This window comes from Rhincodon typus, chromosome 14, assembly GCF_021869965.1.
Source record: "Rhincodon typus isolate 14 chromosome 14, sRhiTyp1.1, whole genome shotgun sequence".
Classification (NCBI taxonomy): Eukaryota; Metazoa; Chordata; class Chondrichthyes; order Orectolobiformes; family Rhincodontidae; genus Rhincodon; species Rhincodon typus.
Window position 1 is genome coordinate 1,064,473 of NC_063345.1, and position 11,444 is coordinate 1,075,916.

An 11,444-nucleotide genomic window follows, 5' to 3' on the forward strand; every position below is an offset into this window, starting at 1 on the left:
TCACTCCCTCACTGCCTCACTGCCTCACTCACTCACTCACTCCCTCACTGCCTCCCTCCCTCACTCACTCACTCCCTCACTCTGTCACTCACTCTCTCCCTCACTCACCCACTCAATGCTCAGTCGATAACCATCACAATAGGATCCCACAGTTTTGTGCGGAGTTCTCAGGCTGTTGTAGCTTGCTCAGGAGGTCGCTGCTGACCAGGCAGCATCTACTGTCCCAATTGCCCCGAGGGCAGTTCAGAGTCAACCACATTACTGTGGGTCTGGAGTCACATGTAGGCCAGACCAGGTAAGGATGGCAGTTTCCTTCCCTAAAGGACATTAGTGAGCCAGATGGGCTTTTCCAACAATTGATTCAATTCATTTTATTGAATTCAAATTCAAACCAGTTTCTTCTGAACATTAACCTGTGTTACTGGATTAACAATCCAGTGATAATACCAGTTGGCTGTGAGCCAGGCCTGAGGCCCATGAGAAATACAACCCACTGCCACATGACCATGGTGCCATCAGCTGCCTCTTGGAACCATTCAGCCTCAGTACAGCAGCAGGAAGCTTGGTCAGGTCATGGGCCTTCGCTCAGAGGCTGCCCTCACTGTATCTCACTGAACTACATCCAAAGGACTGGCGATGCTGAAAACCAGAAACAACATCAGAAATTACCCGAGAAACTCAGCATGTCTGGCAGCATCTGTGGTAAGAAGCATTTCAGTTTCCAGTGACCCTTCTTCAGAATTTACTAATCCCTGCTCTTCACAATACATGGTCCATCAGTTTCTCCTCACTCCCCATCGGCTCCACTAATGACAGATGGATTGTGATGATCAAATCCAATCACCATAGCAGTTCATACCAGGTCATTAAAACACTCCTAGAACTCCCTGCATCCCCCAACCCCCATGTCTCCCACGTTGCCCCTACTCCACAAAGTTATCCCAGCATCCACCACGCTCTGGGGGAGTGAATTCCACACATGAGAGGAGTGATTCCTCCTCACCTCTGGCTTAAACCTGCTATCCCAACCATGACCTCTTGTTCTAGACTAACCCACATGAGGAAACATCCTCTCTAAGTCTACTTTATCAATCACCTGATACACCTCCATGAGATCTCCTCTCATTCTCCTAAATTTTAGTGAATAAAAACCTAAACAGCGCAATCTCTCTTCATAAAACAAGCCTTTCATCTCTAGAATTAAATTAGCGAACCTCTTCAGAACTGCCCCCAGTACAAGTACATCCCTCCCCAGCTGAAGGGATGAAAACGATAGGCACACTCTGAGGTGTTGTCTCATCAATGCCTTGTACAGTTGCAACTGTACAATTTCTGCCATTTGGGGTAATCCTCTCCATTGTATAGTTTGTGGTGTTTAACACTGGGGAGCGAATCGAATTGAGAATTTGTGCTAAGTGTTGAGACAAGAGCTTTCCTAGATTTGAAGAAACAAAAATTGAATGTAGAATGTGTGCCAGCTCTTAAAGTGAGAACCACAAGGGTACATATAGAAAATGGTTGTTTTTAACATGTTAAACAGGAATGGAAACAGGGAGCTTGTAAAACAGCATTTCCTTCTGCTGACAGATATAATTAGCAAACCACAGAAATGACACTTAACAAGAAGGTAACAAAGGCATTTTAGTCTGTTAGTGTATTTGCTGCAACAGCAAATTTTAGATTTTAGTTTCACCAATGAAATGTGACTCGAACATATTAACTAATGAATCATCAGAAACTCTTCACAAAATGCAACCAAGCTCATCCAGAAATAATTTTTAGATCCTTACCTTTGAATGTTAACTTGATATCCATTTAACCCCTAAACACAATGCAAAAAGTGAAAATCCCATACGCAATGCGTGGATATCGGACTTTTGAATGGACCTCTTTAATATTAATGTTGGTCTCTCTCTCTCTCTGCACCTTCTGAGCAGCTGTAACACTGTTATCCTGCACTCTGTTCTGTGACCTTGGTGCACTTGATTTGTACAATCTGGCTGCACATAAGACATCACTTTTCACTGTACCTCAGTACACATGACAGTAATAAATCAAATCAAACCAAATATGGAATTCTCTCTGATTCAGGGATTGTACAAAGGTAGCAATGTCGCTGTGGCCTCAAATAAAGCTGTAACACAACGTGGGGTCAAACCCCCAGCACGGTAGGTTTTATAGGGGGCTGGGGAGCAGAGAGAAACTCCCTCCAAATCGGGGATACATGCAGGTATCATTCACAATAATCATTCATCTATCGATTCTCACAAAATCCCATCTGTTCACAGCCCTCCTTCAGGAAGGGAAACCCACTGTACCCAGTCTGGTCTGACCTACATGTGACTCCAAATACAACACAATCTACAAGACTTTGTCTCTCAACCAATATCAGTCTGTTGTCTCAAGCCAATCCACAGAAAGGTTCTGGGCCATGTTTCTCCCAGAAACTGAAACGGTTGAAGAGGTTGACACACCATTGGGTGCTCAAAGATAATTAAGCATGGATGGTAAATGATGTTCTTTCTACAGATGTTCACAATCTGTTTATCAGATTTTAAATAGATTTTAAGTGCCCTCTGATCCTAGACTGTCCCTTAAGAGGAAACAACCTCTCCATGTGAAGTCCTTTAAGAATCTTGTTTGTTTCAATAGGTCACTTTTCATTCTCCTTAACTCCAATGATTACAGGCCTAACCTACCCAACCTCTGCTCGTAAGACAGTCCCTCCGAGTATCAGAGCTGTAAACCCGCTCTGGGCTGCCTCCAATGCCAGTCTAACTTTCCTTAGATAAGGGGCCCAAAACTGTTCACTGTATTCCAGCTGTGGCCTGACTAGGGCCTTGTATTAGTTTTGTAATATCTCATTCCTTTTATACTCCATTCCCTCTGAAATAAAAGCCATTTACCTTCCCTGTTACCCGCTGAACTTGGATGTCAGTTTTTTGTGATTCATGGACAAGGATTCCCAAACCCCTCAGTGCTGTAGCTTCCTGCAGCCTTTTTCCCATTCAAATAATATTCAGCTCCTCTATTCTTCCTGCCAAAGTGCATAACCTCACATTATATTCCATGTGCTAAGTTTTTGACTCCTCACTTACTGAGTCAATATCCCTCAGCACAATCTTTGTGTCTTCTTCACCACTTGCCTTCCCACCTATTGCTATATCATCCACAAACCTGGTTATGGTACTTTTACATTCCTCATCCAAGTCAATTATAAATATTGTAAATAAGTGTGGACCCAGGACAGATCACTGTGGCACACCACTTGTCACATCCTGAAAATGCTTCCCTTATCCCAACTCTTTGTCTTCTATTAGTTAGGCAATCCCCTATCAATGCTGATATACCAGCACCAAGTTCAAAGGCTGTTCCCTTATTGAGTAACCATAATGTGTACCACCTTATCAATCACTTTCTGAGAATCTAAAGTTATTGCATCCACTGCTTCCCCTTTATCTATTCTGCTTGTTACTTCCTCAATGAATTCTAGCCTGTCCCTTTCCTTGTTCCAATCTTACTCAGGAGCCTCCTCACTACTCTTTCTTCAGTACGTCAATGACATAACTACTTCCCTCTCTTGTCCACAACTGGAAAAATTTATCATCCTTGGTTCTAATTTCCATCCCCCTCTCACCTTCACTTGGTCTATCTTTAACTTCCCACTTCCCTTCCTCGACATCTGTTTCCATTTCCAGTGATAGGCTGGCCACCAATACCCACTACAAACCCACCAACTCCCACAGCTACCTGCACTATACAACTCCACATCCTGCTTCCTGTAAAGACTCCATTCCATTCTCCCAGTGCGGCCATCTCCGGTGCGTCTGTTCTGACAATGCCACCTTCCTCAGGGGCGGGGGTGGGGGGGGTGCATGGGGGGTGTGGGGGGTGGTGGGAAGCCTCTGAAATGTCCAACTTTTACCTCAGCCAGGGGCCCTTAGTCATGTCTGACACATCGCCTGCTCTTTTGTATCATCCCCTCGCTTCCCTCTCACAAAGCAATGGGGACCCCTTATCCTCACCTAGCATCCCACCAGCATCCACATCCAGAAGATCATCAGACACCATTTCTGCCACCTCCAGCGAGATGCCACTACCAGAAACATATTGCCCTCCCCTCCCTTGTCTGCCTTCCGCAGGGACCGTTCCCTCTGGGACACCCTGGTCCACACTTCCTTCACCCCCAACACCTCCCCACAGCCCTACGGCACCTTCCCCTGTAACCGGCGAAGGTGCAAGACCTGCCCATTCACCTCCTCCCTCCCCACTATCCAAGGGCTCAAACATACCTTCCAGGTGAAGCAACACTTCACCTGCACTTCCCACAATCTAATCTATTGCATTCACTGCTCAAAGTGTGGTCTCTTCTACTCTGGGGGAAGATGAAACACAGATTGGGTAACTACTTTGCAGCACACCAGCGTTCTGACTGCACAAAATGACTCCAAGCTTCCAGTTGCTTGCCACTTCAAAACACTGCCACATTCCTGTGCTAACATTTCTGTCTCAGGCCGCTGTTGTGCTCTAGTGAAGCTCAGCACAAGCTGGAGGAACAACACTTCATCCTCTAGCTTGGTAGCTCACAGCCCTCAGGACTCAACATTGAGTTTAACGATTGTGGATTGTAAATATTCTCCTCTGCATTCATTATTGTCCAGTCATACCCATAGGTCCTGTATTCTATGGGCTGCTCCTAGCACACCCATCTCATTCTCAACCATTCACACTTTGCAGAAGCACCTTTCTAGCATTTATCTCCCTCTTGGCTTCTCATCAGCAATCTCTTTGTTTGCCTATCCCTTTCTCCCTCTCTCTTTCTCACTAAGCACCATCACCACATACTCTATTCACTACACCCTCACACCAGTCCTCTCCCCATCCTCAGCAGAAATACCTCCCTATCCCCACTCGTTCCAGTTCTAACAAAGGGACACTGGACTCTGCTTTCTCTCTTTATAGATGTTGCTGAGTTTCTCGAGCATCTTTGTTTATATTCTAATAAATTTGCAGGCATGATTTCCCCTTTATAAAGCTAAGATCAGATTAAACATTTCTAAATGCTCTGTGATTACATCCTTTAGAATAGACTTGAATGTTTTCCCAAGAACAGAACTTACACAAATTGGTCTCTAGGTACTTGTTTTAGTCTCATTCTCCTTTTGAAACAAAGGGGTTACACTGGCAGTTTGCCAATCCCCTAGGGCTTTTGCAGAATCTAAGCATCCCTTGGAAGATTACAGCCACTAACCCTGTAGCTATGAGAGAATGTTGAAGTATAGGTGCTCCGCAGCAGATGTGGCTTCACCCTAACCCGAGGGCTCCTGGTGAGTGAGGAGCACGTCCCAGGTTTAATCCCCTGGGGTCCAGACTTGCAGGCTGAGCTGAGGCTCCAGTTCCATGCCTAGGCCTGGACACCAAACAGCAGTGAGTTTGACCCCAGCACAGGACCCTGCGGCTTTGGCAGAGGTCGGCCCACAGTGAACTCATGGTGACAGTGGTGTTGGTGGAGGTGAGATGGTGCCGGAGACTGCTTACTCTTTGTTCCCAGTAGTGACAGCACGGCCAAGCAGTTTAACATCGGGGTGAAGGAGCCTAGATCCAGATCCATGGCTGAGCTAGAAGTGGGAGCTGGTCCAAAGATCAACTGACGTCATTGAGATAAGGTCATAAGATGAACTTTATTGTTTCTTTGTTTGGCTTTATGTTCTGTGTTTTGGTTTATTTTCTGTGTTTTAAGATGGTGCGAGAGAGGACAACACTAAATAACACTTCCGTGTATTTGTAATAAATACACGTGACAATAAATAAATCATATCAAACTTCCATTAATATCACCAGACACAGTCCCTCAGGTCCAGGGGATGTACTGGTCTTTAATCCATTAGTTTTCTGAGCACACTTTCTTCAGTGAGAGTTATTGTAGTTAATCCTCTCTTCCTTATGCCCCTTGAAGATTCAGTAATTTTGAGATGTTATTCATGTCTCTACAATGAGGACTTATTCAGCTTCTCTGCCATTTCCTGGTTCCCCATTGTTATTCCCCCAGCCTTATTCCCTAAGGGGCCTATGTTCACTTTGATTTCTCTCTTCCTTTTATATATTTAAAGAAGCTTTTGCTGTCCAGTTTGGTATTGCCTGCAAGTCTGTCTGCAAAGTTTATTTTCTCCCTCACTGATATGTGTCAGTTGCAAGAACTCTTTTTTTGGTCGTCTTTTGTTGATTTTTATAAACCTTTCCAAACCTCTGCTTTACTGCTAATCTTTGTGATATTGTTTGTTTTTTCTTTCAGTCTAATGCTTTCCTTAACTTTCCTGGTTAAGCTTGGCTTATCTCCTCCTTAGAATCCTCTTTCCTCACGGGAATATTCCTTTTGCTGTGAGATATGAACTAAGCAGGTGCCAATGTTTCTCTCCATCTTTGCTGTAATCTCCTTCCAAGCTCTGCCCTCATCCTTTTGTAATTACCCTCATTTAAGCTTAGCGCAGTTATTTCTGAACCAGTGAAAGTGATGTTGAGAATAATCAGATCAGCCATGATGTCACTGAAAGGCAGAGCAGGCTCGATGGGCTGAATGGCCTACTCCTGCTCTTACATCTTTTAGTCTTTTAAGTAGCAACAGTTGATTTGATGATGGTTCAAAAAAAAAGTCCAGAGGTGTGTAATAACATCTCTGAATAGAAAAGAGAGAAAAAAAAAGGTGGATTAATAAAGGGTTTGCATAAAAATGGAGATTATATCTAAAGTTTGCTTTGCATTGTTGATATATAGAATACAGGGTAAGGACCTTATAGGGCAGTGCCATCACCTGTTTCAGAGTCATCCTCAAGGATTCCGGGCTGTGACAAACATTAAAAACAATGGGAGCGTAACCCTGACAAATGACGCCTGAAATTCGAGTTTGTTGTTTAAAGAACTAGTAACAGAATTCTCCGCTGAATTCTGCAGATAGCTGTGTGTGTCATCACAGGCGAGTATTCTCAATGTTCTGTTGAAGTGCTTGAGGAGCTGGATTTGTGAAGAATGAAACTCACATGCTTCTAATTACTTGTTTTGCGAATGCATAATCCTTAAAAATAAATATGTAAGGGAAGCTGGATGAGAGAAAAATTCACACAGCCTCAGTGCTGCAAAGTGCTTACCATTTCATTTCTTGGAATCAAAAAGTCAAAAGTTTAAAGAGTGTGGTGATTCACCTGGTGTTTACAAAATGTCCGATGACTTTATGGAGAGAAGGCCGGCCAAGCTGTTAAGAAAGATAAGCGATAAAGGTTTTGGTTTTAATTGTTTGGAAGATATGGGCCCTGCACTGAAGGTTGCACAGCAACAGCCTCTGAACTAAATTTGCAGTTTCAGTGCACACTGATGTGTGTCAGTTGCAAGATCACTTCTCCAAGAAGCTGAGTAAAAAGAAAGATCATTCTCCTGAGAAAGAGAACCCTTGCAACAGGAAATGTGGCAGAGAACTGTCTCAGTAACATCTCTTCTGGGAACCTGGGAAAGTCTCAGGAATCAATTTTTTTAACTTCCTTTTTTATTCATTCACAGGATGATGGCACCACGGGCCAGGTCCAGCATTTATTGTCTGCCCCTAATTGCCCAGAGGGCACTTAAGAGTCAACCACATGGCTGTGGGTCTGGAGTCACATATAGGCCAGACCAGGTAAGGATGGCAGTTTCCTTCCCTTAGGGAAATAGTGAACCAGATGGGTTTTTCCCAACAATCAACAATGGATTCCTGGTCATTATTAGACTCTGAATTCCAGATTATTTTTATTGAATCCTTTTAAACTGAACTGTTACTTCAAATTTGCTCCCATACAAAGATCTTCCAGTTATTATACAATGTGTTATGCTGTTGTCATCTTGACTGATCTGAATTTTGAATGGCTTGGGTGAGGAGAGTGAATATAGTATCATCGTGTTTGTAGATGGCACAATAATCGCTGGGAAGGCAAGTAGTGGGAATGTTACAAAGACTCTGTGAAGGGATATAGACAGGGTAAGTGAGTGGGCAAAAGCTTGGCAGTTGGAATATAATGTGAAAAAATGTGAGGTTAAACATTCTGATAGGAGGAACAGAGGAGCTAAATGTTATTTAAATGGAGAAAGACTGCAGAAAGCTGCAACACAAAAGGATTTGGGAGTTCTCATTCAGGAATTACAAAAAGCTAGCATTTAAGGTCAGTGAATAATACAGGAGGCAAATAGAAAGTTGACCTTTATTTCAAATAGAAAGGAAGATAAATGTAGGAGGGGGAGTTTGTTAAAACTATACAAAATACTACAGCAGGAATACAATGAGCAGTTTTGGGCCCCTTATTTAAGGAAGGCTACACTGCCATTGGAGGCAATTCAGAGAAGGTTCACTCAGTTGATGGCGGGTATTGAGGGACTGTCTTATACAAGAGGTTGAGTAGATTGGGTTTGTACTCATTGGAATATAGAGGAATAAGAGGTGATCTTATTGAACAGATAAGGTTCTTAGGAGACTTGGCAGGGGAGGTGTGGAGACGTTGTTTCCCCTGTGGGAGAGATTAAGACCAGAGAGTATCATCTCAGAAGAACACCTTAGGAAATAGGAACAGGACTGGGCTATTTGTCTTCCACAGCTCTGTGAGGCAACGAGTTCCAAAGACTCACACATTCTGAGAGAAGAAATTCCTCCTCATCTCACTCTTAAATTGGCGCCCCTTTACTCTGAGCCTGTGCTGTCTTGCTCCTACACTCTTCCAAGAGGGGAAACATCCTCTCGGTATTGACTTTGTCAAACCCCTAAAAAATCCCATATGTTTCAATGAGCCTTCTGTGAACTGCCTCCAGTGAAATGATAGCTTTCCTTCAATAAGAGGACCAGAACTGTTTCAGTACTCCAACTGTGGCCTCACCACAATAAGGGGTCACCCATTTAAGACAGAGATCAGGAGGAATTTCTTCTGTCAGTGGGAAGTGAATCTGTGAGATTCTTTACCGTAGAGGGCTGTCAAGGGCTGGATCATAAAGTGTATTCAAGGCTGAGAGACACAGATTTTTAATCTGGAAGTGAAACACGGATTATGAGGGTAAAGGCAAGAAAGTGGAGTTTGGGGTTATGGGATCAGCCTTGACCTCATTTAATGGAGGATCAGACTCAATAGGCTGCATGGTACAGATAAAGGCTTGTCAGGATGTTGCCTGGTATGGGGGATTTTAACTGTGCAGAAAGGTTGAATAGACTGGGTTTGTTTTCACTGGAACGCAGGAGATTGAGGGGTGACCTGATAAAAGTTTATAAGATTGTGAATGGCATGAATAGAGTGGAAAGTATGAGGCTTTTTACCAAGGGGGGAGGGGTCAATTACTAGGGGACACAGGCTCAAGGTGCAGGGGTGATGTTTAAAAGAGATGTGTGAGATAAGTTTTTCACACAAAGGGTGATGAGTGTCTGGAACGTGCTGCCAGAGGAGGTGGTGGAAGCAGACACAATAGCAGCGTTCAAGAAATACCTGGACGAATACATGGATAGGAAGGGAATAGAGGGATATTGATTCTGTAAGTGAGGACAGCTTTAGTATGGAAGGGCAAAATGTGGCAGTGCAGGCTTGGAGGGCCGAAGGGCCTGTTCCTGTGCTGTATTGTTCCTTGTTCTTTTTCTTTGAACTGCCTACTTCTGCTCCTACGTTTTACAGTCTTCCCATTCCCATGGAGTTCAGCAGCTTGACCCAATGGTGTGCCTTTCTCCATCACTTTACTGTTTAAAAGACTGTGTTTTTGCTGCCGTGCTGTATTGCCTTGTCTGGGATTAAGGTGTTATTGTTTAAATCCTCCTAGTCAATAATCTGCTTTGCCACTGGCTATAAGAAAAAGTTTGGTTCGAGTTACTTTTGGGTTCTCCTGAAAGTTTGTTTGTCTGTGATAGCTAATAAAGAGGAACAAATAGCCACTACTGGTGATTGAACACACTATTTCCACGTTCCGGGAGTTTGAGTCCTCCTCCAATTGGATTTGAACCCCACCCCAAGCTGACGGGACAAAGCTTTCAGCAGTGAAGGGGTTTGTTTGATTTGTAAAATATGCATTTTGCTGTAACAGGGAAGGGGGAGGGGCGCTGCTGTTTATCAGTGATTCCTTGATATTTTGCACCTGACATGAATGTTTCTGTATGAGGCCCCCTCAGCCCCCAGCCTGAACGATGGAACTGCAGCTAAAATACAGGCTGCTCCAACCTATCAGCAGGAGCGTGTCCCACATCCTGTGCGAGGTTTACCTTGTTCATGTTCTGCTTTCCTCCTCTCCAGTTGTGTCCTGGTTTGCGGTGGTACCCCTAACTCTGCCTGGCACAACCAGTATTTCCTTTAAAGATAAATAAATGTCCTTATCTTTTTGGGGGAGGCTGTTGGTTAACATGGCCCACACCCAGGGCTGAGCAGGGACTGAAGCTTAGTGTGACACATCAAAATGCAAACCTCCCCCCGCCCGCCTCATTGAGGAAGACCATTCAGCCCATTGTATCGATGATATTGTGGCTGCTGCAATGACTCCCTGTTCCTGGGTGAGTGCCCAGACACTGGGACTGTCAATCTTTGTTGCTGGTGTTAAAGGAACACACTGGACATCATTCAACTGTAACAGGATGAGATTGTTCAGCCCTCAGATCCGTTCTTATTGTTCAGTCAAAGGTCGTGATTTATCAGTATTTTAACATGAAGCTCTGGAAAATGGCCAGTTACATAATTGATGAGATTTAAGATTTAAACAAGAATCCATGTGTGTCAGGCACAACATCATTTGGAAATAAAACTTTATGCCATTTGTGGCTTTAATAAGAATTGCCATTTGTGAATTAGAGTTCACTTTCTCATCGCTCTTCTTTTGAACTTCTTCACAATCAAATAATAAAAGTTTAAAAATGAACTTGAAGTGGCTTATTTTCATTTCTATTAAATTGAAGTTTTGGTCACAAGATTGTTTAAAACTGATGTTGATTCACACATAAAGTTTTGAATCCTTAATAATGTTAAAAAGCTTACAATCATACTGTGGGAAACAATTACATTAAAACGGGCAATGTGTCTGATGTCCAGCAGCATCCACCCATATCCGGCCATATCCGGCTGTATCCGGTTCTGTTCACCTGTATCAGGCTGTATCTGGTTCTGTTCACCTGTATCAGGCTGTATCGAGCTGTATCCAGTTCTGTCTGTCTGTGTCTGGCTATATCTGGCTATCAGAGCGGGGCAGTGGGATTAGTTTGGGGAGTGATACAGGCCTGTGGGGAGAGAGCGGGACAGTGGGATTAGTTTGGGGATTGATACAGGGCAATGGGGAGAGAGCGTGGCAGTGGGATTAATTTGGGGAGTGATACAGGACAATGGGGAGAGAGCGTGGCAGTGGGATTAGTTTGGGGAGTGATACTGGGCTGTGGGGAGAGAGCGGGACCGTGGGATTAGTTTGGGGAGTGATAC